The 27,159-nt window shown below is 36.9% G+C and overlaps 1 protein-coding gene across 2 annotated transcripts in view; it reads right to left on the bottom strand.

Moving 5' to 3' along the window:
• Positions 1–27,159, bottom strand: part of NOF1 (U3 small nucleolar RNA-associated protein) — a 341,291-nt gene that overhangs the window by 118,006 nt on the left and 196,126 nt on the right. The window lies entirely within an intron of this gene.

The raw sequence follows: 27,159 nt of genomic DNA, 5'->3' as shown, positions 1-27,159 counted from the left end.
CTACTTGAAAAATGTCATATAAGTAGCTTGCAAATCCCTTCACCTATTGAAGATGTTCAATGTTTAAAATATGATTTATGATTTTGTCACGATACAGAGCTTCCAATTAAGTGGATAGGGCTCATTATCAGCAATTGGATATAAAAATTTCACTAGGAGATATCTTGAGTGCTAGTTTAATTTGATGTAACAAATTTCTGAACTTCGGCAAATTTTGTTTTGAAATATTAAAGATTTTTATTCAAATTCTGTAATAATTATTTTCTGCACTAAATTACAGAATGTTTGTCAGTGGAACTGTACCTAGTTTGCACTCGGTTTCCTTGGGTCTACCTTGCTTTGACCACGGCTCGACCTATGTTCAGCTTGGAGGAACCGGCCTACCTAGGCTCAAACCCAAGTGGAACCCAAAAGGTAATTGGGATCAGAACCAAGTACCAGTTCGAAATTCACCTAGTTCAAAGGGCTAGGGGGAGAACTGGGTAACTGAGAAAAAAACAATAATAATGAACATGGAAATAAAAATTCAACACCTTACGGACGAAAATGATGAGAAAAAATTGCTTAGTTTTAAAACTCCTTACACTCTTAATAGGCACCAAACCACTGGCCCCACAACTGAGCACACACCCAGCAGGAGACACCAATCTCCTTGAATATGAGGCACCAACCTCCAAAAAAAAATAATGTGATGTGTACTTGATCTTCTTGAAAATGATCTTAAATATCCTCCACAAATCATCTCTAAAACTGAGTTTTTAAATCTGTTTCTAATCTTTAATGTTTTCTTCTTATAAGTCTCCAAAAATCCACCTTGACAGCTGTTAATAATCTTCATTATTTTATGCTCAAAAGTCTGTAAAAATTCACCTTAAAACTACTCATACATGTAACTTCAATTTGCTTTAAAATCTGCTCTGAATTAGATCTAAGATGGGAATATTATTCAACAAATGATTGTACAAAAGAATCTCAAATGATCTTCCTTATAAACGTCGTAATGCGCCTCTACATCCAATGATTGTATCCCTTCACACTGGTTGGACAACGTAACAGGAAAATAATTTTATTTATTTTTTATTCTCTTCCCCAACGTGTGTCTAGCACATACTGGCCGACCCATTTTGTTTTAATTAATTTTCGAAACTTAAAACCTTCAAAATAAGGCGCCATAATGAGAGGGGTTGGCCCTATGATACAGACATTTATTTGCAATTTTAATTTACTTTAACTAGGGCACTGAGTGTTTGAGGGTTGACCTTTAACTCTAATATTTGTTTTTGTTTTTTTGCATGCACCTCTAATTTCTAGTTTTCGAATGCCATTGACATCAATGACAACAGTTTCCAATGGGAACCAACCAAAAGAAAAGGTGATTTACAATTAAATACAATGAAGTTTCACTATATGTATTCTGATTATTCAGCTAATTCATGCAAAGCCAATGCAGCATATGAATGGTCCAACCATTTCGTTTTACTAGAAAATTAGTTTTCATCACACAATGTTGAATCTTGTATGTGCTGAGTAAATTTATGTAACTCGGTGGGATTCTAGATGCCCTCAATATGTATCCTACAAAAGAATAAGCAAAAGGGATGTTCCAAGGCAATAAGAATTGCCACGCAAAATTTTCTTTGGATGGGAATAATGTAATCTCCCATTTTTTTCTAATTCTGAGACACTACTTGAATTCTTACAATTCAAGAAATGTAAACACGACGTCTGCTATTAGAATAATATTTAAACAATGATTAATTCCAAATGCATAAGCAATATGGTTCAAAAATAATTAATGATGATTGCATAACAATCAAGATAACTTATATTTGCTGTTTCTGATATGTAGATAATTACATGAAACAATTGAAAGAAATCTCAGTACCTTGTACTGCTTGCTTTGTTTGATATACAATTCTGAATGTGATTCATGTAGTATGATCCGAAACATTGATGGTGAAAAAAATACATGCAGTTTAATCAAGAAAAACTCAATACTAATTATGAATGCGCAAAATATGCAGGCCAGCCCTGATATGACTTTATATGTATGCTCTGAATATTGCAGGAAGCTGTGTCTGATATGACACTAATAATATGCTTGTCATGTCCCCTTCTCCGCACTAGTGTTACGACGCCAGGTTAATCTATCTCCACATCTAGATAGACTAACGGCATTATCTGTCAGGGTGCCTACCAGTCACATCAGAAATTTTATCTTAAGTACACCAGTTATTATATTAAAGTGTGTGGATAAAGTTACTTTATGTTTATAAAGTGACTACACGACGAAATTGATGTTTTATCCCACACCCCTTATTTCAACGTCTTTCCCTCACTTCAAGGTTATAAATAAGGGACCTCACCTTGGGATTTACACACAAGAACTTATGAACTAAATATATCGAACTTTCTGGTTGCTTTAATGTGACTGGTCAGAAAACTGAGGACGAAATCCCTCGCATTTAGTTTTCCGAGGTAGATTGGACATCACCCCAATCTTTCCTCTTTGAATTTAGCACACAATACAGGCAGAAATCGGCAAGTTGAGTAGGGGTCATAGCTGGGTCAGTCAGAGGTATGTGCAGTCGAAATACCTGGCTGAGTATGTGTTAAATATACTTTCTGATTTTCAGTTGAGAATAACGGTTAGTTTGGCCGCAAGAAACAGTATTTGGTGAAGGACGTGAATGTGTTTCCTCTTCTTGCATGAGCATCATTCAATAGTTTGGGAGGACATGTTAACAGTTTGGAAGAGACTTGACTGAGATCCTAGCATCTGCTTCCACCTGCCTGCAGTTAGATCAACAGCATTGTTGGAAGGATGTCAGTGGAATCAGTGATTGGTATAAGGTTTTATGGGAGCCACAGGTTATTGAGGATATCCACCAATATACTTTCAGTCGCCAAGAGATAACAGTGGTACACGGGATTCATCCAGCATTGGAGGAGTGATTTCCATCATTCCCAGACCACAGCAGTAGGGTGATGGCAATCTCAGGACGTCTGGAAGGTTCTGAAAGTAAGCTTAGTACGGTGAATTGCAAGATAAAGATACCAGTGATAGCGGCAGCTAGCTGAGCCTCTGGAGGAAGACGTATCACATCCACATTGAAAAACCGACCATTATTTCAACTCATGGCAGCAAGGTCACGGGTCTGTATCTATCTCTTTCCACATTATTAGCCTTTGTTGTTGTTATTATCAGTTGTATTCTGAGTACATACTGAGGCAATATCTCCTTATTAAAGTAGACATTTTGGTATGAATGCTGAGCTTAGCTCTGTTTGACTATATTTGGTGGAAATCCGGAAGGTTACTGATTGTCTTTATTGCTTCATAACGTTTACTTCATATAGTAGAGTTGTAATATTTTCACAGTTTGCATACATATTGAAGGACTGAGTTTTCATGACAAATGTTTAACAAAATTCCATCAATCTGGTGTTTTATTGTTGCTTCGCCTGGGTTAAAGATTATTACAATGCTGAATGATGATGCCATCTCACTATATACTATAATATTTATTCTTCCTCACTTAATATCTAATATCACTACCTATTATTTCTCCTTGGCTGCTTGACAAGGTGGACAGTTTAGTGCTTGTATTTAATTGTTCTAAATAAGTTTAATTGTAGCTAATTTTATAATTGGTAGCTTTAGAACTTAAAATGGGGACATTACAAATTATAAGCCCCAATCTGGGGAAAACCAACTTAGTAGTTTCAACTGAACACAACCTCTTGCTTCATCAATTGGGCAACTTAAGAAAAACACATATAGAGAATTAACTACCAATATACTTCTAACTACATTCTCTCAACTTGTGCTAACTTTTCTTGGAATTGAGCTCTATAATACTAAAGACTAGCATAGATTGAGCATCTGCAAGCACTTTCGAGAACTCACCAAATTCCCAAGTACTATCTGTAAATATTCTGCTAATTCTGTGCTTTTGATCAGCCTTGTAAACAACCCTTGGTGAATGATAAACTTCTTAAATTCTGATGTATGGAGGAATGATCAACCTTTATTCTGATCTGAAATAGTTGTATCTCTGCAATATATTCGCTGAATATTGTCGCTTGAGAGAGCAGACTGAAAATGTAATTGTGTGTACTCAAACCTACAACAATAAACTCCCCAAATATCATCATTAAAGGGCATGTCCCTCAACGGGACATGTCCCTTCCTAAGTCGGCATTTATAACCTCTCTAGAAATCGGTGATCTGCAAGATAAATTATATTTATTACTAACACAATGTGTTAGATTTGTAATGATTATTAAACAACTCCTTAAGAAGTCGCTGGCTAACAAGACGAGTATATAACTTAATGCCATACATATGATATTTAAGGTGAGAAGATCAAGTGCAGTCTGGACATTCAGACCTGTAGATTATCAAGTTACATACTTAACACTCCCTCTTAACTTGATAATCATACAGAGAGATATCATATCTAGCAACATCAATAAAGATGAATAAGCAAGAATTAATACTCTATATCTGTCTGAATCTTCTTAGTATGTGGTATCATAAAACACATGATACAATGTCATATTACTAAACATGTGATATGACAAATCACTGTTACTACTGATAAGATACAGGATAAATCTGACGAGTAATTTAATTTCTTCATTTATCCAAGTTGTGACTCATAGGTACTGGTATTTCTATATCACAACATGATCCTGAGTTTAAGATGTACCAGAAAACTGGATAAACCTGGAGAATACTAAAATTCTTCTCTTATCCAAATTGTGACTCATAGACATAGCAATGTCTACATCACAATATGATCTTGAACTCATCTAGATCTTACAATAGAACTCTACTGCTTAGCACATTATCTAAGAGATCATCATCTCTCATAATGTCTTTTATACAAGTGTTCATTATATCAGAGATTGTCACCTCGTAAATAATGAATACAAATGGTGGAGCCCATAAGAATCAATAGCCTGACAATTAAAATTATTTTATTAATAATTTGAAGAATACAAATGGATTACAATTCAACCATACCAAATCTTCTCCTGAAGTGCTCTATCTTTACTCTAGATAGAGCTTTGGTGAGAATGTATGTTCTCTAATATGCAATGCAAATGTATTCTAATTTTATAGAATTCCAGTCTACCATATGTTAGCCGACTGGATGGTTCCGGTGGTATTTTGTATTCTGTAGCCGACGGTCCGGCGGTAAATAGTTTGTAACGGATAGAATAATTGTGGCCGACGGACTCCTTCGGAAAGGTTCGGCAGTAGTATTTATATCCCGTCTGGGATCATTGTAAAGCATCATTCATCATTCATCTACTATTGCAAATAAAATTTTGCTATTCTGCTATTATTGTCTGTATGTGTTGACTTCTTTACCTGTACGGTAAACACCATATCTCTTGCATAATGGTAACGAATTTCAATATGCTTGGACCTTGTAATGTCCCCTTTTTAGCATTCATAGCATGATGTTGTCGTTAGCCTATTTCCCCACGGTCCCGTAGGCTAATTAGGACATTAAGGGACTTAGAGGCCATTTGGCCTAGATAGTTTCAGTTGCAGGTCTTTCTAAGGGGTTTTGAGGCAACTTTGGGCATACTTACTATTTATAGTAAGTCATCTTGGGCATGGGTGGACATCCAGTGGCAACGGTATGTCGATGGTAATTGTTTAAAATCGACAAGAAGACTTGTTTATCACTAATAAGATTTGTTATGCATTGACAAAGCTATTTTATAAAGTTAAATTTAAATATTTAACTTTATCAATGCATAGACTATAGTTTGTGGAAAATATTTAAATTAAAAGAGTCCCCTTTATTTTATAACACATTGGAGACATAAGTTACATAAAGGGAGTTATGCTTTATCCCACATTGAGAAAACGAAAGATGGAGCCCTTGTTAGAACGCTATAAAAGAAATGGAAGAGCTTCTTTTAAGGGGGCTTGGAGATATCAAAGAAATTGGAAAATTTTTCTGGAGATTATGTCTCAATAGTTTGAAGGACGAAATCCCTTCAAGTTGGAAATCTTGATGCCATTAAAAGATATGGTCTTGAGATTCAACATGGTAGCAATCCGGAAAAGCAAATACGAAAAAGCAGTCCGAAAAAGCGGAACCGAAAAAGCAGGCTGAAAAAGCAGTTCAGAAAGCAGATCCAAAAAAGCAGTTCGAAAAAGCAAAATGGAAAAGCAAAGCAGAAGGGGCAGCATTGAAGGAAATTATTACAGCCATCTACAACCAGGTTCTTTTGTCAGTATTGCTTTTTTAGGTGTTATAAGTTTCAGCTGTAAGTGTGTATTATACTAGCATTATCATTTTGTAATCCATGTAAATGCTAAAAGTCTTGGCCATATTTCATGAGCATTTTTTTTTCATTGCAATTAAGAAGATAATTGTTGCTGGTGTCATTTAAGCAATTTAATATCATTATTTATCAGCTAGTTAGTTTGCATACCAACTGTTTGTAAAAATGCCAGTTGGCTGTAGGTGTTCATTTCTCATGCTTAGATCATATATATGCACTGAATATTGTCAAAATTAGTAACACATTCATGTTAGGTCATTGTGTAGTTCATTTAGAGTCTTCTAGCACAAGACTCTCATTGATGCAAATTGAAAAAAGAGTCATTTAAAGCCAGCTGAAATACTATATCAGTCATACGTCCCTTGCATGCAAATTGTTTGATGAAATTCCTTGAACTTTCATCAGCATTTTTGAGAGCAGATTTGAGGAGGATCATCACAGTGGTATCAGAGCTATAAGTCCTACCATCCTGTGGAAGTCTTATAGGGAATTTGAAACAGCCAGATAGAGGGGAAAGTGTTTGACGAAATGTCAAAACACTAAAATCAAAGCATCTATGTTTGAGCATGCGACAGGGGCCTTATAATTTTCGCAATACCAAAGCAAGACAAAATAGGATTTCAGACCTGCAGAGCGAACAGTCTAGTTCATCCGTGCAGGTGGACATAGAATCCAATCATACAGACACAGAGGAGGTATTCTTTGATCAAGACATCAATATGGGTGATCGAGATGACAGGAATACAGGATTAGGCAGAGGCGGGAATGCCAGTCCAGATCAGGGAAATGAAAGATTCTTATAGTTATTAGACACCTTAGCACAGGGACAACGATCAGAAGAGCAGAGAGCACAGTAATAGAGTCAGAGATTGGAGCTTATGATGCAGATGATGGCTCGTCAAATGGAGTTGAATGCTAATGTGGGTGGAGGAAATAATCAGAATGGTAATAACTAGAGTGGTAATAATCGGGATGGGACACATAATGGAGGCGAACAAGTTAGGAACAATTTCGGTCATGCACCCCAGCAAACTAGGACAGTGAGTTCGAGGCCCATTATTCCAACATTTCCTCCTAGAGCTCTAGAGCAGCCTGTACCAGAGCCCCAGATCACTAATATACAGGACCAGTTGAGGAGAGATTGGGAAGCCAGAGGTCCAGATTTTACTGCTGCAATTACCTTTAGGGAATATATAGATGTGCGGATGAAGCATATGCCACGTGGACATGACAGGAACCAGAGCTATGAGCTACGGAAGAAAGTAGGGAAACTTTAGTTACCATATTATGATGGCTCGGGGAAGTCTACAGCAAGAGCTTGGGTTCAAAGGCTTGACACATACTTTCAAATGAACCCTATGCTTGAGGAAGAAGCTATTAAGTATGCAACAATTCACCTAGATGGGTTAGCACACGAGTGGTGGCATCATGGTATGGTCACTATGGGTCATGCACACATTACCTCATATGTGGAGTTTAAGGAGAGACTGATTGAACGTTTTGACAGGCCTAAGGATCGTACCTTCCCTATGACAGGCAGAAACTTGTATGAGGAATTTAACAGACATGCTGATTCGATACAAGGAGACATTAGCACATCTTCAGGTAATGGTTTATCTGCATCATCTTCACAGGTAGAAGGGGTTATAGACATTGTGCAGGTTGAGCCAGAAGGTGATATCACAGGGACACCGGATTGTGCGATTGAGACAGATAGTGATTCTAGTACAGTTGGGCTAGACGAAGTTATAGCAGTTGAGGATACTGTCATGTTTGAGGATAGTACAGCTGATTAGAAAGTGAGCATTCAGGACTTTGCAAAAAATGAGTATCAGGCACAGTTGGATGCTCCTTCACATGAGGTAGAGGCTAGTAACTCTTTACATGGTTTGGCAAGCCAGCTGAAGACAAGGGACAAGAATATTGTCATGGCATTATCTCATCATGACAGGATACATGGATTGATTGAGAATCACATTTGGATGATTCAACTGCAAGAGAGACAAAAAGGAGTCACAACAGGTTCTTCTTGTGACGACTTACAACAGATCAAGGAAGGCATGGAGGCAATGAAGTTAAGTTACATACACCTACTTTCAGATCGCGATCATATCCTTAATCTTGCAAGGATCTATTTAGATGCAGTGAAGAAGGAGGAGAAAGAGGTTGACCGGTTCTTTCATGAGCTAGAGGATACTCAAAATTCCTTGGTGTGTACTCAATTGGCTCTCCAGGATTCTGAGAGACACATGGACAAGCTTTGTCTTGAGGTGAGTTCAGATCGAGAGTTAGCGCATATACCAAGGACTCAGTTTTCTTTTACAGTCGGGTCACATGTTGATGATGATATGAGTATGTCTAGCATTCACACTACGGATTCAAAGATTGTAGACAGGTGCGTGAAGTCAGTTGGTATTGTTCACATTACTCAGGTGAGAAGTTTACTTGAATTGCCAGCTAGTTTTCGTTCATGGATTAGATGTTGGGATCCTTATCTTAGTACTTGGGATCATTTTGATCGGAGATATCTATCATTCCTTGGTAGTAGTATCTGTAGTACCATCATGGACTTGATTGGTAGTTTGTCAGGTGTAGTTCTCATCCATGCCAGCAGCTTGTTTGATGCTGGAATTAGTTTTTACACACCTGTGTTGGGCATTGTTCATATATCCAGTCGACCATTCTTGTTGGAATGGGTTGATGATCTCTCAGATATGACAGAGTTTACAGAAGAGTCCCAGGATCTGAGTATTACAAATGATAGCTATTCTGAGGTTACTCCTTTGGATAGTGTACCAAGGATAGAGTATATGAGTTCGACTAGTCGGCACAATCATGTGTCTAGTCAACTGAGAGTTGGCGAGCGAGACATTTCTATCACTTGCGAGCATTTCGATGCTGCTCGTCAGTTGTTAGCAATTTATGGATGGGGTTCTCCTACTAGTGATGAGCAAGGAAGCAGTTATCTTTCCTTGACAGAGATCCACTCTTTATGGGAGGCTATCCGGATTCTAAAACAGAATTATATGCAATTGGCAGCCGACAGAGATTATCTTATAGTACAGCACATGACGCATTATTGGTCAAGGAAGATGAGGTGAGTGAGCTTACTCAGCAGCTCGAGGTAACTTCTGAGTTTCTTGAGAGCACACAGTTGGCTTTCGAGGAGTCACAATTTCATTTAGCTAAGGTGACCATGGAGTTAGAACGACTTCAATCTTTATCAGATTTTGTACAATCACAGACCGTGGTGTCTGGTGATCCGAGGATGTCCATGATCGAGGTTGATAGAGGTAGTGGACATGAGGATATCTCTGTCCACGAAACTAGTATTGGCATATTTGGTTCGTTTCCACTGGAGATAGGTTCAACTGAGTTGGGCGCTGCAGCTGAGCATTGTGATATGTTTGACTTGGAGGGCACAGAGACTAGTGATGTTGTTGATTCTGCACTCTTGGCTATATCATCCTCTGACTTAGCTGACGATTAGTCATAGTTGGTTGTATCATGTCTACAAGATGAGTCTTTGACTGGGAATGGTTCTTTTTACCGGCATTATACTGTAGGATATGTTCATCGGTTTGCTTTTGATCCATGTGTTGAGGAGTTGATGGCAGACAGGTTTGGTCTGGGCTCTCGTTTTTGCTATCTACCATGTAATGACTATTCACCATCAGCAGTGCATGGGTGTTATGGTTATGGGACAGTGACCGGTGATCAACAAAGTTGTGATAATTGCAGTAGGTGTGCAGTGTGTGGATTCTCTGTATTCGGTGCAATTTCATGCAGGAGTATTCATTGTTGTTGCAAAATTGTATTGTACATTCCACATAGGCTAGTGGGATGTGTTGATGGTATTTACTATGTTGGCAGTTTGGGTTATCTACTCTACTTGGGTTCTGATATTTCGAGAGCTTGTTTCTCACGGGTTCCTGACTTTGGAGTTTGGGTGAGTTGTATTCGCCAATTTGATTATGGATTCCTCTTGGTTAATTTTCAGAGGTTGTTGCAGGAGCCTTTGTTGACTGACAGCAGTATAGTTCATGACTACATTTGGGATCCAGGTGGATTGATTGGGTTGTTGTTCGACCATTGCTTGGGGACAAGCAATTTTGGGAAGGGTGGACTGTAATGTCCGCTTTTTAGCATTCATAGCATGATGTTGTCGTTAGCCTATTTCCCCACGGTCCCGTAGGCTAACCAAGACATTAAGGGACTTAGAGGCCATTTGGCCTAGATAGTTTCAGTTGCAGGTCTTTCTGAGGGGTTTTGAGGCAACTTTGGGCATACTTACTATTTATAGTAAGTTATCTTGGGCATGGGCGGACATCCAGTGGCAACGGTATGTCGATGGTAATTGTTTAAAATCGACAAGAAAACTTGTTTATCACTGATAAGATTTGTTATGCATTGACAAAGCTATTTTATAAAGTTAAATTTAAATATTTAACTTTATTAATGCATAGACAATAGTTTGTGGAAAATATTTAAATTAAAAAAATCCCCTTTATTTTATAACACATTGGAGACATAAGTTACATAAAGGGAGTTATGTTTTATCCCACATTGAGAAAACGAAGGATGGAGCCCTTGTGAGAACACTATAAAAGAAATGGAAGAGCTTCTTTTAAGGGGGCTTGGAGATATCAAAGAAATTGGAAAATTTTCTGTAGATTATGTCTCAATAGTTTGAAGGACGAAATCCCTTCAAGCTAGAAATCTTGACGCCATTGAAAGATATGGTTTTGAGATTCAACATGGTAGCAATTCGAAAAAGCAGATACGAAAAAGCAATCCGAAAAAGCGAAACCGAAAAAGTAGTTCAAAAAGCAGATCCGAAAAAGCAGTTCGAAAAAGCAAAACGGAAAAGCAAAGCAGAAGGGGCAGCATTGAAGGAAATTATTACAGCCATCTACAACCAGGTTCTTTTGTTAGTATTTCTTTTTTAGGTGTTATAAGTTTCAGCTGTAAGTGTGCATTATACCAGCATTATCATTTTGTAATCCATGTAAATGCCAAAAGTCTTGGCCATATTTCATGAGCATTGTTTTTTTCATTGCAATTAAAAAGATAATTGTTGCTGATGTCATTTAAGCAATTTAATATCCTTATTTATCAGCTAGTTAGTTTGCATAACAATTGTTTGTAAAAATGTCAGTTGGCTGTAGGTGTTCATTTCTCATGTTTAGATCATATATATGCACTGAATATTGTCAAAATTAGTAACACATTCATGTTAGGTCATTGTGTAGTCCATTTGGAGTCTTCTAGCACAAAATTCTCATTGATGCAAATTGAAGAAAGAGTCATTTAAAGCTAGCTGAAATACTATATCAGTCATACGTCCCTTGCATGTGAATTGTTTGATGAAATTCCTTGAACTTTCATCAGCATTTTTGAGAGCAGATTTGAGGAGGGTCATCACAAACCTGTCATCAAAAGCTGGATTCACTGAAAGCTTAATGGAACTCTGATTATCACAATGAATAATCGTAGGATTCACGGCTTGCCCAAATAATCCCACTAGTAACTTCCTTAGCCAGACTGCTTCTCGAGTGGTCATTACGGCTGCAATATATTCGGCTTTTGTGGAGCTCTGAGCTATTGAAGACTATTTTCTGCATATCCAAGATATCATTGCTGATCCTAAACTGAAACAACATCCTGAAGTACTTTTCCTGTCTTTAACACTTCCACCCCAATCTAAATTTGTGAATCCATGTAAGTCTAAGCCAACCTTCTCGTATTTGAGTTCAAAATTAAGAGTGCCTTGTAAGTATCTCATAATGTGTTTAATTGCAACTAGGTGAATCTCCTTTGGCTAACACATAAATTGGCTCAAGGCATTAACAACATAGCAAATATCAAGTCTTGTATTTACTAAGTACATAAGGGACGCAATCCTCTGTCTGTAGAGAGTAGAATCTATGGAAGGTGATTCTGCCACTGCTTCCTTAAGTTTATGTAGATTCGTCTCCATTGGAGAAGACATGGACTTGCAATTCCACAATGCAAATCTCTTCAAAATGTCTAATGTATACTTCCCTTGATTTAGTATAATATTGTCAGAATTTTATCGTACTTCTAGTCCTAGGAAGTAATGAAGGAGCCCCAAGTTTTTCATCTCGAATTCTCTAGTTAAATCTTTCTTGCCTTGATCTATAAGATGATCATCACCTGTTATTAGTAAATCATCAACATACAATATCAGAATTACCGTATCATATTTATCTCTTTTATAATATAAATTTGGATCGGCTTCATTCTTGGAGAATCCTAAGCGGGTGAGATACTTATCAATTCTTTCATATCAAGCTCTAGGAGCCTATTTAAGCCCATAGAGAGCTTTCTTGAGCCTGCAAACAAAAGTGTTAGGATCATGAGTTTCAAATCCTTCAAGTTTCTCTAGATATACTTCTTCTGTAATCTTTCCATTTAAGAATGTTGTTTTTACATCCATCTGATTTACTTTCCATCCCTTCGATGCTGCAATTGCTAAGACTGCTCTTATGAAGGTATATATGGCAATAAGAGCAAAGGTTTTTTCATAATCAATCCCTTCTTTCTGAGAAAATCCTCTGGTTACAAATCTAGCTTTATACTTCTCAATGCTACCGTCAGCAGCATGCTTTATTTTAAATATGCACCTGAAAGAAACAACAGATTTTCCTTTAGGTCTTGGAGAAATTTCCCAAACATCATTCTTCATAATAGATTGGTGTTCTTCTGTCATAGCTTATTTCCAAGCTGTACGTTTAATAGCATCAAAAGGATTGCTTGGTTCTATTTTGGATAAATCACTCATGTTTCCTGTATAGCTAAAGAATCTTTTACGTCTTTTACTTTCACCGACTGTTCCAAAAGGTGCAGCAAAGTTTTGAGTTGCCTCGATTGTTTTAATGGCCCAAAGTGATCTTTTCTTCAAGATTTAGATTTTGAAGTTCATCTTCAATTTCTTCTATGTTCTCCCTCCAGGACCCAGATTCATTGTTTCTTTCAGAACTAGATAAAAGAGAAGGTTCTTCAAAATTTAGGGCTCTTTTGAATGCTAGATCTTCTTCAAAAATTACATCTCCACTAAGTTCAATAAATTTTTGTCCAGGTATGAAAATCCTGTACGCCTTAGATGTTTCGTTATACCCTACAAAAATACCTTTCCTCCTAGAGGGTTCTAACTTGGTTCTCTTTTCTTTTGGAACATGGATATATACAGGGCACCCAAAAATATTAAAATGACTTATATTAGGTTTGACCTTAGCAAATACTTCTTCAGGAGTTTTATCTCTAAGGTAAGAATGTAGGCTTCTATTTTGAATATAAACAGCAGTACAAAAGGCTTCTGCCCAAAGGTAATATTCTAGATTTTGATCAAAAATCATAGCTCTAGCAGCTTCTATAATTGTTTTAGTCTTTCTTTCTGCTACCCCGTTTTGTTCTGGATTATAAAGAACGGTGTACTCCCTCTTAATTCTTGATTCATTACAAAACCTTTTAAACAAATTTGAGATGTATTCCCCTCCGTTATTAGTTCTAAGAGTTTTAATTTTATGTCTTGATAAGTTTTGAATTAATGTTTTGAATTCTTTAAATCTCTTTAGGATTTCTTCTGATTCTTTGTATTTTAAGTAAATCCCTGTTTTCCTAGAGAAGTCATCTATGAACAAAATATAGTACCTGAATCCTCCAAGAGAAGCAACAGACATAGGTCCACATAAATTTGAATGAATTAATTCCAGAACATTATTTGTTTTTCTAGTGCTGTCATGAAATGGACTTTTGGTGTTCTTACCCATTGCACACCCTTTGCATCTACTTGAGTGGTCTTTATTGAGGTTAGGTAAATCTCACTAACCATCTTCTCCATAGTTGATAAAGTTTTGAAGTTTAGATGCCCTAATCTTCTGTCCCAAATTTCATTTGTCTTCAACTTCACCAATTAAGGCTTGAATAGGTCGACTAGATTTTTAATTCAGTTCATACAAATATCCTTCTCTCTGACCAATCAACTTTGCTCTCTTGATTGAGGAGTTCTTTGCCTAAATTATGACTTTGTCGTCCACAAATGCAACATTATGCCCATCATCTTGAAGTGTTGTTATTGAAATTAGATTTCTTTTAATTCCTAGTACGTAGCGTACACCTTTGAGAAGAAAAGAACTTCCAAATTTTAGTTTTAAGGTACAATTTCCAATTCCTTCGGCGGGATGTATTGAATTATCTCCAATGGTAACTTTGTCGTTGACTTTTTCTGAAATAGAGTCTTATGCTTCTTTGTTATATGTCTAGAAGATCCACTATCAATTACCCATGCTTTACTTGAAATTTCATTTGATAGTGATGAGTACAATACATGATTCTTAGGATCATAAGTATCTTCTTCCCTAGTAAATTTGTTCACTTTGCTGCTTGTTTAGAATTTTTAGGACAATTAGATCTGTAGTGTCCAAATTTTTCACATTTGAAACACTTTATTTTGGATATATCTTTCTTGGGTTTTCCATTCTTTTGATTTCCCTTTTTCTTCTTGAAATGCTTCTTCTTGCCCTTGTAGGAGTTTGTATTAAGAACATGAAGTTCTTCATCTTTTGTTTTTAGTTTCCCTCCTTTCTTTAGTTTTCTAGACTCCTCTTGCAGACAATCGTTCTTAAGTCTATTGAAGTCCATAAGATTATCTCTAGCACTTATTCCTTTTGCAAAAGTCTCCCACAAATCTGGTAATCCATCTATAGCCATTAGTGTTAATTATGTGTCACTAATAATGGTTCCTATACTTGACAGTTCATCTCTAATGCTGGCAACCTTTACGAAGTAAGAATTCATTGATTCTCCTTTTTTTATTTGAATGTGATGTAGTTGCCTTTTCAGTGCAAGAAATCTTGTTGCATTGTTGACCTCATATGCATTTTGTAAGGTATTCATCATATCAAATGCAGTTTGATGTTTTGTAAGCATGGGTACAATATCATTTTTTACTCCATCTAATATGATTTGAATTGCCTTCCTTTTTCCTTTTGCTCCAGATGGATTTATGATGTTCAATTGGTGGTTGTTTGGATGCTTTATCAACAAATTGTTTTACATCATTCTCTTCAAGAATCATCATGATTCTGAATTTCCAAGCATCAAAGTGTTCTTTCCCATCAAACTTGTCCTTGGGTCTGATTGTGTATGCCATTGAAGATAGGAGATAGTTGCTAGATATATATAAAGTCTGATTACTGAATTTTGCGGAGCCTAGGTTCGACTACGAGAGCTTTGATACCATGTAAATATTCTACTAATTCTGTGCTTTTGATCAAACTTGTAAACAGTCTGTGGGGAATAATGAACTTCTTAAACTCTAATGTATGGAGGAATGATCAACCTTTATTCTGATCTGAAATAGTTGTATCTATGCAATATATTCGTTGGATATTGTTGCTTGAGAGAGCAGACTGAAAATGTAATTGTGTGTTCTCAAACCTACAACAATAACCACCCTAAATATCATCGCTAAAGGTCACGTCCCTCAAAGGGACATGTCCCTTCCTAAGACGGCATTTATAACCTCTCCAGAAATCGGCGATCTGCAAGATAAATTATATTAATTACTAACACACACAATGTGTTAGATTAGTAATGAATATTAAACAACTCCTTAAGAAGTCACCGGCTCACAAGAGGAGTATATAACTTAATGCCATACATATGATATTTAAGGTGAGAAGATCAAGTGCGGTCTGCACATTCAAACCTGTAGATTATCAAGTTACATACTTAACACTATCACTGGATGAGTCAATTAGTCATGAACTTGTAGAGTGAGTCCAGACAAGTTCTGAGGAACATTCCGAGTCTCACCCTATATCTCTCAGAGTCCCAGACTTGAACTTTCAAGTTTTAGATGTGGACTCTTGTGTTTTATGGGCATTTTGAAACAGCAAAAAATGAGATTTTTTCTTTGTATTTTGGCTCAAACTAGTCGATTTTGCTTCTAAGCAGCAAAATAGACAGGTTAGGAGAGAAGAAGACAAGCATTTCAGCAGCAATAAAAGGGCATCCGGCCAAATAAAACGTGTAAAAACCAGTAGAAAATGTCATAAAATTTGCATCCCTTTTATGGTTGGAATTTTTTTAATTTATAAATAACACCTTTCAATGCTTATCATTGCTACCCTTCAAACTCCTTAGGGTCTCCACTTTCAAAACCCCCATTATTTATTGGGATTTCCTGTTATATATAAGAAATTTCAAAAATAGTTACCAATTTGAGATACGAATCCAATTCGGCATGCAAATTGGAATAGTGGATTTGTGGAAAAAATAAATTCCTATCATGTTTCGTAAGGATTCGTGTATATATATATATATGTTAGACCCACTTAAAACCATGATCTACCTGTGGATCCTCAAGGACTCACATGAGATTCATGCTGATTTGGTCAAGATCCTTGTTTTACACTGTGGATTCGTTCGGATTCGTGGACCCGCGAATCCACTGTGTAAAACAAGGATCCTGCCTCGATCGGCAAAAAACCGAATCTAAATCCGGCCTCCCGGTCACGAATCCAGTAACTAGGGAAATTTGATTATAATTAGGGGGTTTGGAAAAGAAATTGCACAAATGAGGTTAGATTGTCAACTTATTTCTATTTCCTTGTGTATTTTATACATCAAATTGTAGTCATTATTGTTCAGTGCTAGCACAGAGGAAATGTTGTTTGTTACAGCATGATAGCTAACAACAATTGCACAACCTCCAGTGAAACATGGACAGCAATAAATGTCATATGAATGCTTGTCCATGTAATACATGTAACTCCCATTTGCTAGAGGTAAGTACTGACAGTTCTATCACTATACTAACAGTTCTCAGCTGGAATTGAGAAATTTCTAGTGTGTTCACCTTGTGTTGGTTAAAAAGTTCCTACATAAAGCAATAAATCCTTTAAAGACAGCTGGTCTGTAGTAATGCTGCCTTGCTTGGTATTGATTATTTTTTTTGCACTTTTACTTTAGAGTAATTTCATCCAACAATTTGAATACAACTACTGACAAAGTATAGTAACTTGTTGATTCATGAAAACTGCCAACACATATAAATACTTGCAATAATGAACTGATTTATTTCATTCATTCGTAACAGATACATGTTTATGGTAAAGCAACAAAAGCATCATGTAAAACTGAAATACATGAACAATACAAACAACTTCTCACAAAATCAGGATATTTTGGATATTACACTTAACTGTGCATATAGCAAATAGACAGCATCTTCTTTGTGCTAGATGTTCAAAATATCTTCAAATTCACCATCAAATGCTCATACAAAGAGTACTACAGGTCTTCCATATCAAACTTTATGTCTTGCTCTATCATATAAATCCATATATTCTCAATTATTTTTCTTCTGTTTATTTAATTTCCTATTTAAAACCAGTTATTATGTTTGGTTTGTTGACGTATGTATCTGCAGGAGTCTCCTTGGTCGACGATTACATCAAATACATAACTGACCTTTGGCCTTGCATATTTGGTTTAATAAATAACCGAAATCATTGTTATTGATTTAAAAGATATGCAATGCTGCGAACGGTGGTAATTAAGATTAATATGTATCGACAAGGAGAGATGACTTGCCGATAGCATAACAGAACCATCTTAATCCATTAAGTAGCAATTAGTTATTAAATGGATACAATTGGATTAAGAACTACATCCCATTATCTTTGGTTGGATAAGTAGTGTCTGTTAGGAAGAGGCATGATCCTCTCCAATGACGATATATATTTGATCCTCTTCCTTGAATGATATATGAAATATACAAAGAGGCGAATATAATATATACAATCAGCAAACAGATATAAAACACAGCAAGGAGATCGATAATGCAAGGAGAATGGATAATCAAAGGGTTATATTACACACTCCGCTAATACATTCTCATCTACTAGTAGATTGTATTACAGGCAGATACACATATACTGCATATCGATTCATGTTGATATATATATATATATATAAAGACAGTTTGATATATACTCACAAGCGGATATATAATAAAGGCAGTTTATTATATTTTGTGTCTTGCATCCACTCAGGTCATTAGTCTAGTGTTGATTAATTATTATCAGACTTTTGTCATTCATATTAAATATAATTATACTATTGTTGCTGAGTTTTTCTCTCCTTGAGGAGGGTTTTCCCAGGGTAATTCTCGGTGTCTTACTGTTTCAAATTTGTTAATTTTCTGCTAAAAGATCTCTGATTATAAAAACATGGTATCAGATAAAGATCTAATCAAATTTGTTTGAGCAATCGAGCAATCTAGAGCATAACTTTGAAGGAGAACTTGTGTGAAAAAGAAGATCGTGGATGGTGTCAAAGTAGAAGATAGGCTTGATGGAGCCTCAAACTTGAACTCTTGGAAACCCAGGGTACTCATTGCACTAGAGGAGAACAATCTTCTTGAATTTGTGAAGTGTAATATGGCCAAGCCTTCAGATGATACTAAGAATATCCAATGGAAGAAGAATGATAATAAGACTAGGAAAATCTTGATAGACTCTTGTGAATCACCTAGTACCGATCATCTCCAACTGGAAGTCAGCTAAAGAAATGATTGATACTCTGAAAGGAATGTATGAGATCACCAATACCAGCAAAACCCTTGCCAGCTTCACCATGTAAGAGTGGATAAAGAAGAAAATCAAAATGGCATCTACTTCTTTATGAAGATTGCTGATTTGAGAGATCAGCTGAGCACTATTTGAGACATAGGTGCAGACAGAGATCTTATAATGTTGGCCCTGATGGCCTTTGTCAAATGGGAGCCTTTTATGCAAGACATTAGTGCAAGATCTAAGTTGCCCAAGTTTGATTATTTCGAGTGGATTGTATTCAAGAAGAGTCCAGGTTGACAGCAAGAGGAATTGGGCAAAACAATCAAGATGTAGAGAATAAAGTTCTTACTACATGTACTTATATAGAAATAAGAAAATGCAAGAGAAACGGAAAGAGAATCAAATTCTGTCCCTGAACCGAAGAAGAAGATCTCCCTCACATTCAGTGTTTCAGGTGCGACAAGTATTGTTACTTTACTCGAGATGGCAAATTTAGATCTACACAACTTGTTACTACTGCAGAACTTGCCATGGGGTCATCTCACAACGAGCCAAGCTCTAAAGTTCATTCATAAGGTTTTCTATTATAAGACTCATATACTTCTTTGAAGAGGAAGTATCAACATTTAGAGATAGTCTGACAAACCTGCAGAGGCAACCTTGGATAAGAAGGTCGAGAGGTTAATGTTAGTGCCCATAACTGAGAGGGAGTCTCAGCATCAAGGATTTTGAGAGATGTATTATAATGCATTCTTCTCTATGTGGTAGAAGGTTGAGGTGTAAGACCTTGTTAATACATTCTTCTTTGTGAGGAAGAAGTTTGAGGTGCAAGCCCTCAATACATTCTTCTCTATAAGAGAAAAGTTTGAGGTGAAAACCCTTGTTCTACCCACTAGGAATAGCCATGGTGAATTTCATGAGGGATAATACATGACTTTGTACTTGTGTTTATTCACCCTCTAAAAGTAGCCATGGTGAACGTCATGATGAGACGTCAACATCTTCTTCAATGATTTCATGATAGGTACTTGTGCACTTATTATTTCCACCCTCTGGGAGTAGCCATGGTGGATGTCATGTGAGAGACTCGTGTTTATTCACCCTCTATGGTGAACATCACGATAAGATGGCGAAATCACATTTGGTAATACCATGATCAGCACTTGCATTCATTTGCATTTCCATTCATGTGAGTAGCCATTATGGATACACCTTCTAGGAGTAGCCACGATGGATGTTACTCCATGACTCGGATATGAGCAAAGAGTCCTCACAAGATAAGAGGGATTGGTGACATATGTATCTGTGATAGTCTCCTTGGCAAACAATTACGTCAAATATGTAATTGGCCTTTGGCCTTACGTGACATCATCATTATTGGTGAAAACGATATAAGATATGTGAACACTAGTAATTAAGATTAATGTGTATCGACAAGGAGAGATGACTTGTCAATATCATTATGGAACCACTGCTAATCCATTCAGTGGTAGTGAATTATTAAATGAATACACGATTGAATTAAGGACTACTAACCATTGCCCTTGATTGGATAAGTTGCATTTGTTAGGATGAGGCATGATTCTCTCCAATTAGGGTATATATTTCATCATCTTTCTTCTCATTGAATGTTATACGTAAAATACAAAGGAGGCAAATATAATATATACAATCAATAGATTCAACACTACACAGGGATCAATATTGCAAGGGGGACGGTAGTCAGAGGTACATATTGCACAGCCGACTGACATATTCTCATCTACTAGCAGATCATAGTACGGGTAGTTACACATATACTGCAGATCAATTAATATCGAGATATATACATATATATATATATATATATATATATATATATATATATATATATATATATATATATATATATATATATATATATATATATATCTTAGGACCACTGTAGATGTAATAGCATTGTCATATTGTCTGGTATGCATTTTCCAAATGGTAGCGACCTCTTATTTAAATTGAGAATAAGTGATGAAGGGATATGCCCCTTTACACAGACATGTGTATTCATTAATTATATATTTAATATAACAATGATTTAATTATATATATATGATGAAAACGTGTATATAAATTATATCTCATATATAATTATATATAGATTTATCTGACAGAAGCTACCAAACATCAACTCTCCCTCTTAGCTAGGGAGGATAAACACAAGACAGATATTACACCATTGGTAAAATTAGGCATCACAAACTTTAAGCATATCTTTGATCAGAAGATATCCACCATTTTGATATCATGAGTATTGGCCTTCAGACTTTATGATATTCACCGAATACTCTAAGTAATGGTCTCCAAAATATCAACACTTGATACTCACCATGTACAGAATAAGGTAATGGTCTATAGAATATCAACATATGCTATTCACCATTTTGATATCACATTTGAGTATTGGTCTCCAGAATAATAATATATGATATTCACCATATATTCTCTGAGTAATGGCCTTCAAAATGTTGAAATACATGATATTCACCAAGTATTGTGAGTAATGGTCTCCTGAACATCAAGTTGCATGATATTCACCAAGTACTCCATATAATGGCCTCCAGAACATCAATTTGCATTACATCTCTGGCCCCCGCTTCACCATGAGACCTGCTCATCTACCTCGGGTGGCCAAGGGTATAGGCTCCCTCGCCCTTATTGAGAGACAATGTTTCCAACATCACTTTCAGGACACCAAGTCCATGTTATCTCTCCTAGACTCCTTCATCAAACCGACAGTTTTATATGGCTCAATGATTTGGGGACCTTCTCTTTTGGATTTTGATTGGGACTACATCGAGCAGGTTCAAACCCTTCTCCTTCACCGGATTATCTATTGTCACTGCTACACCCTGAACAGTATTATTCTGGCCTAATTTGGGGCACACGCATTTCGTCCTGATCTTTGATCTGATCCAGTTCATCCACTGCCTCAGAGGCTTTGCTGACTCCGTTGATGGTCATCACAGATACTCCTACCTCGCTTATTGCTCCTCATTTGATATTGAGTTCAGTTGGGACTTACATTGATCATCTTCCGCTGTATCAGTTCACCCTAGATGCTCTTGCCCATCTCCACCCCTCACAGTAGGAGTTGAATAGGCATGTCGGACTTGACATATACAAACAGTACAACACCATAACCTGGACTAACCCTCCTAGGGGTTTGCGCCCGCAAATGGCCTTTTATTCGAAGCACTTCCTGGATATACAGGAGGGGATTATTGTATGTCCCTCATACTTGAGCCGACGATGAAGTCACGCCCTACGCATCTCCCTGGGGTCGTTCAGATTTGATTCCCACCATCTTCGGTGCCAGAAGGATCACCACCTACCCCGTCAAGATCGGATTTGCCGACTCTATACTTTATCCGAGGCTAACACTAAGACCCATTTCATTTTCAAGTGCCCTATCTACTATGAGATCAGAGGTAGGTTATATTGCCTCTTAAGAGACTACAAATCCCTTTCAGCCTTCTTCAGCTATTTTGACCAGCAATGTTTAGCTCTTTATCTCCAAGAGAGCTCCCAGCTACGAGACCATACTTTATAGCTCATGCTTCCTCAGAGTCAGGCCTCTAATCAGTTCATCATAGCTTATTTTCCATCCTTGTCTCCTTGGTGAGGTAAGAAGCGACAACTAACTACACCCATCTCCAGACATACCAAATCAGTTAGATCTTGACATAGTTTTCACGGATGACAGCACCCTACTTCTAGTGCTTCGCTGAGATGGGCTTGGACCTTTTTTTGTATTGAGCCTTATCCTTCAGTGCTTGACTTCTTTACACCGAGCAAGGATCCCTAGTCCTTCTCGTCTTTTGTTCCCCCTTTTGTTGGTTTCATGTTAAGCGCTTTCTCGGACACCGTTTGGTGTGCCAGTTGTTTTATTCTTTCTTATACTATTGTATCCTCTAGTCCCTTAGACCCTAGTTGGTCTCTTGCTGGACATTAATATTTTCATCTTATCTTATCTATAGGTATATGGCTCACTATGTTCTAGGCGTAATTCTTTGATAAAATCCACATTTGATTTAATGGCTTTCCTTTATCAGTTATGTGGAGAATACCTTACCTATATTATAATCTCAATTCGTTCATATCCCTTCTATATTTGAACTACTATAAATCTTATAATAATCTATATTCTAATTAAATAATATTGATGAATCGTACCTTGCATTTGTAGTATATTATTGGTCCTATGAAATTCATTTTGGTTGCTACCTATGTGTTGGTTTCATCTTCTAACTGCTTAATAGAGGAGTATGAATTCTATTGAATAAATATACATTGCATTTCTAGCACCGAAATGCCAGGAGGATCGATTCAACACATTTTCCATTGTCATGCCACCCACTACCTTCATGTAACTCATGAGACATAATCGTTAGATCTATTTTCTCAGGGATATTGTTTAGTTCTCTCAAAGTCTTCATATTTGTTTTCCAACTCCATCATTTCCTCTACTTTCATTCTTGGTAGTTGGATGATTTATCCTTGTTAAACAATCTACATTCCCAAATGGATTGTTAAATCCCAAGAAGCTTTGTAGTGACTTGCTTGTTCAATTTATATCTTCTGCAACACGTTCATTGCAGATCTATGTACCCCAAGGACACGTCCCTAGCAAAATCATCAAGTTTACCAAACGAGGACATCCTTGCAACGAGGGGATGGGTATGGGACATCCCCCTGCCATCCCCAAAATGCCAAGAATCACGGGGGACGTTTCCTATACTCCGGGACTCCTTGGCAAAAAAAGGGGGACTGCTAGCGATCCTCCGTAGGAAAAGGAGACGTCCAAACGTCCCCAAACTGTACCAAGGATAATCGGTCGTGCCCTATTTGTTTCATGCAAACAATTTTAAAAAGTCAACCAAAAACAATTCTTCCTACTTGGTCGCCCAAGTGGGCCCCACCCCTCCAAATGCCCTAAAAGATTCAAAGAGACCACATTTTAGTTGTTTTGTCATTTGTTTGGTTTTACTAGTGAAGTTGGGGTGTGTTGCAGCTAGCTGAGGTTTCATTTTGCAAGAAAAGGACGTGATTTTTTTGCTTCCAAGATCTTGAGCAAGGGTTTGAGCTTCCATTTTGTGCACCAAATATGAAAATCTTTATGCTTACATTGTCCATTTTTTTAATAGATTTCCAACTTGAACAGTCTTGATTTTGTTGATTTTTTTTATTGTTTCAACTCATGTTTTCATTGCATATTTAAATCTCAAAACAAAGCACAATGAGCAACAGTGGGAGTGCTAATAATAGTGGTGATGAGGAAGCAAATGTGGTTGGGGGTGATTTTGCTAGTAGTGGGACTAGGAAAAGAGTTGATCCTAAATCTGATTTATTTAAATGCCCTTCCACTATCATGAAAAATTTCACAAAGGTTCCTTTCAATAGGAAAAACTCTCTTCTCCAATATGTCACACCTAGGCCAAAAGATAAAAAGGACTCGGGAGGGACTAGGGTGTGGGATTGTCATGTGTCTTGATGATTTTAACGACAAATATACATTTCAGGTGTTGCATGTCATTGAGTCAAAGCTTGTCCTAACTTGATTGATGAACAGAGATTAGAATGTCAAAGATTGCTCTTAGAGGCTGAAATGGAGGGGCAAAATGTCATAGTGATATCACCATCTATTCTGTCACAATCATCTAGGCATATGTCATCTGCCATTGGTAGTATTTGGCAGCCCTACTGAATCTAGAGGGAAGAGAAGGATGAGTAGTGGTAAGAAGGGCTCAGTGAAAAGTATGTTTAATGCACAGGCAAAGGAAAAGTGTAAGGCATCCATTGGTAGATTCTTTGTTACTAATGGTATCCCATATCACATAGCCCGTTCCATTTATTTTAAACAAATGGTGAAAGATATATTGAATCTAACTCCTTCATTTGTACCCCCTGGTGAGCATAAGCTACGAACCACCATCCTAGATAAAGAATACTCAAGGGTTGCTTTGTTCTTTGAGGATATGAAACACACTTGGGTTAGGATAGGCTACTCTATTGTGATCAATGCATGGACCAGTGTTAGACATCGGTCACTCATCAATATCATTGTTACATCCCTTGCTAACTCTTATTTTTTGAAAGCCATAGATTGCTCAAGAAAGAAGAAGGATGCAAAATTTCAATTCACCATTTTGAGAGATACCATAGAGGAGGTTGGGTCGACTAGTGTAGTACAACTTATCACAGATTCTGCACCCGTGTGCAAATCAGTAGGATTGATGATAGAGGGTGCTTCTAGGCACATCTTTTGGACCCTTTTTGTGTTCATGCCTTGTATAAAGCATTGAAGGACATGGTGAAAATTGACTGGGTCAAACAGGCAGTGGTAGAAGCTAGAGATGTGCAAATGTTTGTATGCAACAACTACAATTCACTTGCTCTATTTAGGTCCTTCTCCAAGAAGTTCCTCAACCCAGCCGAGACAAGGTATGTCAATTTTAATTATAGTTTACTTTTAGTTTTTTTTAAGTTTATTTTTATTTATAATTGTTACAAACTTACATGTGATGTTTTTAATCATTAATGTTTTTTATTTTAATTTATAATTGTCTCTATAGGTATTGCACATGATAGAGAGGATGATTGAGGTGTATGAGGCCCTTGAATTGATGGTGGTGAATCTAGAGTGGAGATGATGGTCCAATTCTAAGTCCTCTGAAGGAAAAGCAGTAAAGCAAAGGATCCTTCATGAGAGCTGGTGGTCCACAATAAGGTAAGTTGTCATTTTTAAATTTAATGTTAGTCTTTTCTTTGCTGATTTTCATACTAACAATCTTTAAAAAATTAAAATACTAATTTTTATTTTATTTTTTGTTTGCATCTTGTAGATATATTTACTCTGTCATAGCACCCATTGTAGATGTCATTACATATGTTGATATTGACGCTCCTAGTTTGGGAGAGATATATGAGACTATTAACAGTATGTTGGGGAAGATGAAGAGACTTGTTACAGCAAAAGATCCTACATTGGGGTTTTATGAGAAGCATATTAGGCCTATTATGACACAGAGGTGGAACATGATGAATACCTTGCTTCATATGTCAAGCTTTGCTCTAAATCGCAAATGGTATGCACAGTTGGGTGGAAGGGGCCTCCCATGTGATGATCCCGAAGCATTGGATGCCTTCACAAGAGCCATGATAAGATGTAATCAACTTAGGAGACCTCTACTCTTCGTTCACAGTTCCTTGACTTCACCAACCTTTGTGGCCAAAACATGGGTAAGCCACTAGCAAAGTTGGATAGAGTGGTTTGGCACAGAGAGATCCTATTTAATGGTAGACCTGTCATGGGAGAGATACACCTGAGTTAGAAACACTTGACACTCGCTTCCTTGCACAAGTTGCTAGTTCCTTAATTACAGAGAGAAATTGGTCCACATATTAATTAATCCACTCCATCAAGAAGAACAAACTTACCTCTAAAAGAGCGAAGAAGCTAGTAACAGTGCATCATGCTCTCCGACTTGCGGATCATTAGACTTCGAAGTATAGGTAGACACCAGCTTTGCAGTGGGATGTTGAGCCCGAGAATGAAGACCATATATATGAGGATGACATAGCACTAGGATTGGTTGGGGTTCAATTAGATGAGACTACGTTTCCTATGGAAGATGATAGTGAGGACACTGATTTTGTTGCCATGGCAGCATAGGTAGAATAGCAGCAACAGTCTGCTTTAATTTTCTATGCTTTGTCTTCTATGTTGAACTTGAACATGATGATGATGATACATTGATACTTTATGGCAGCCCTCTAGGCTTTGGGCATATTTAGATTTTCAGAATTTTATGATATCATTCACTGCTAAACTTATATTTAACGATTTTTGTTCACATATTGATATGCATATTGACAATTGAGTACTAAAATCGGTTATTATTTCCTAGATAACATTCAAAAGTTGTATGTTAAGGTTCTGTAATGTTTAAATGACATGTTTTGTGCCTAATTTCATATGAATGACATGTATATTTGCAAATTTTCATATATATATATATATATCCGTCCCCGTTTGTCGTCCCGCCTTCCCTCGCTGTCCCCCTCCCAAAAACTCAATAAAACATAGTTGCGGATATATATTCCCATTCCTTATTCGATTGGGTCAGCAACCAGGGCATGCTCTTTTGTTTACCGCATAGATTAATTAAGAAACGCACACAGGTAATGAACACGAACAGCAGAAC

Source organism: Cupressus sempervirens, chromosome 5, assembly GCF_028749045.1.
Source record: "Cupressus sempervirens isolate cs-2001-9-10 chromosome 5, ASM2874904v1, whole genome shotgun sequence".
Lineage (NCBI taxonomy): Eukaryota > Viridiplantae > Streptophyta > Pinopsida > Cupressales > Cupressaceae > Cupressus > Cupressus sempervirens.
This window is presented reverse-complemented; position numbering and strand designations above follow the sequence as displayed.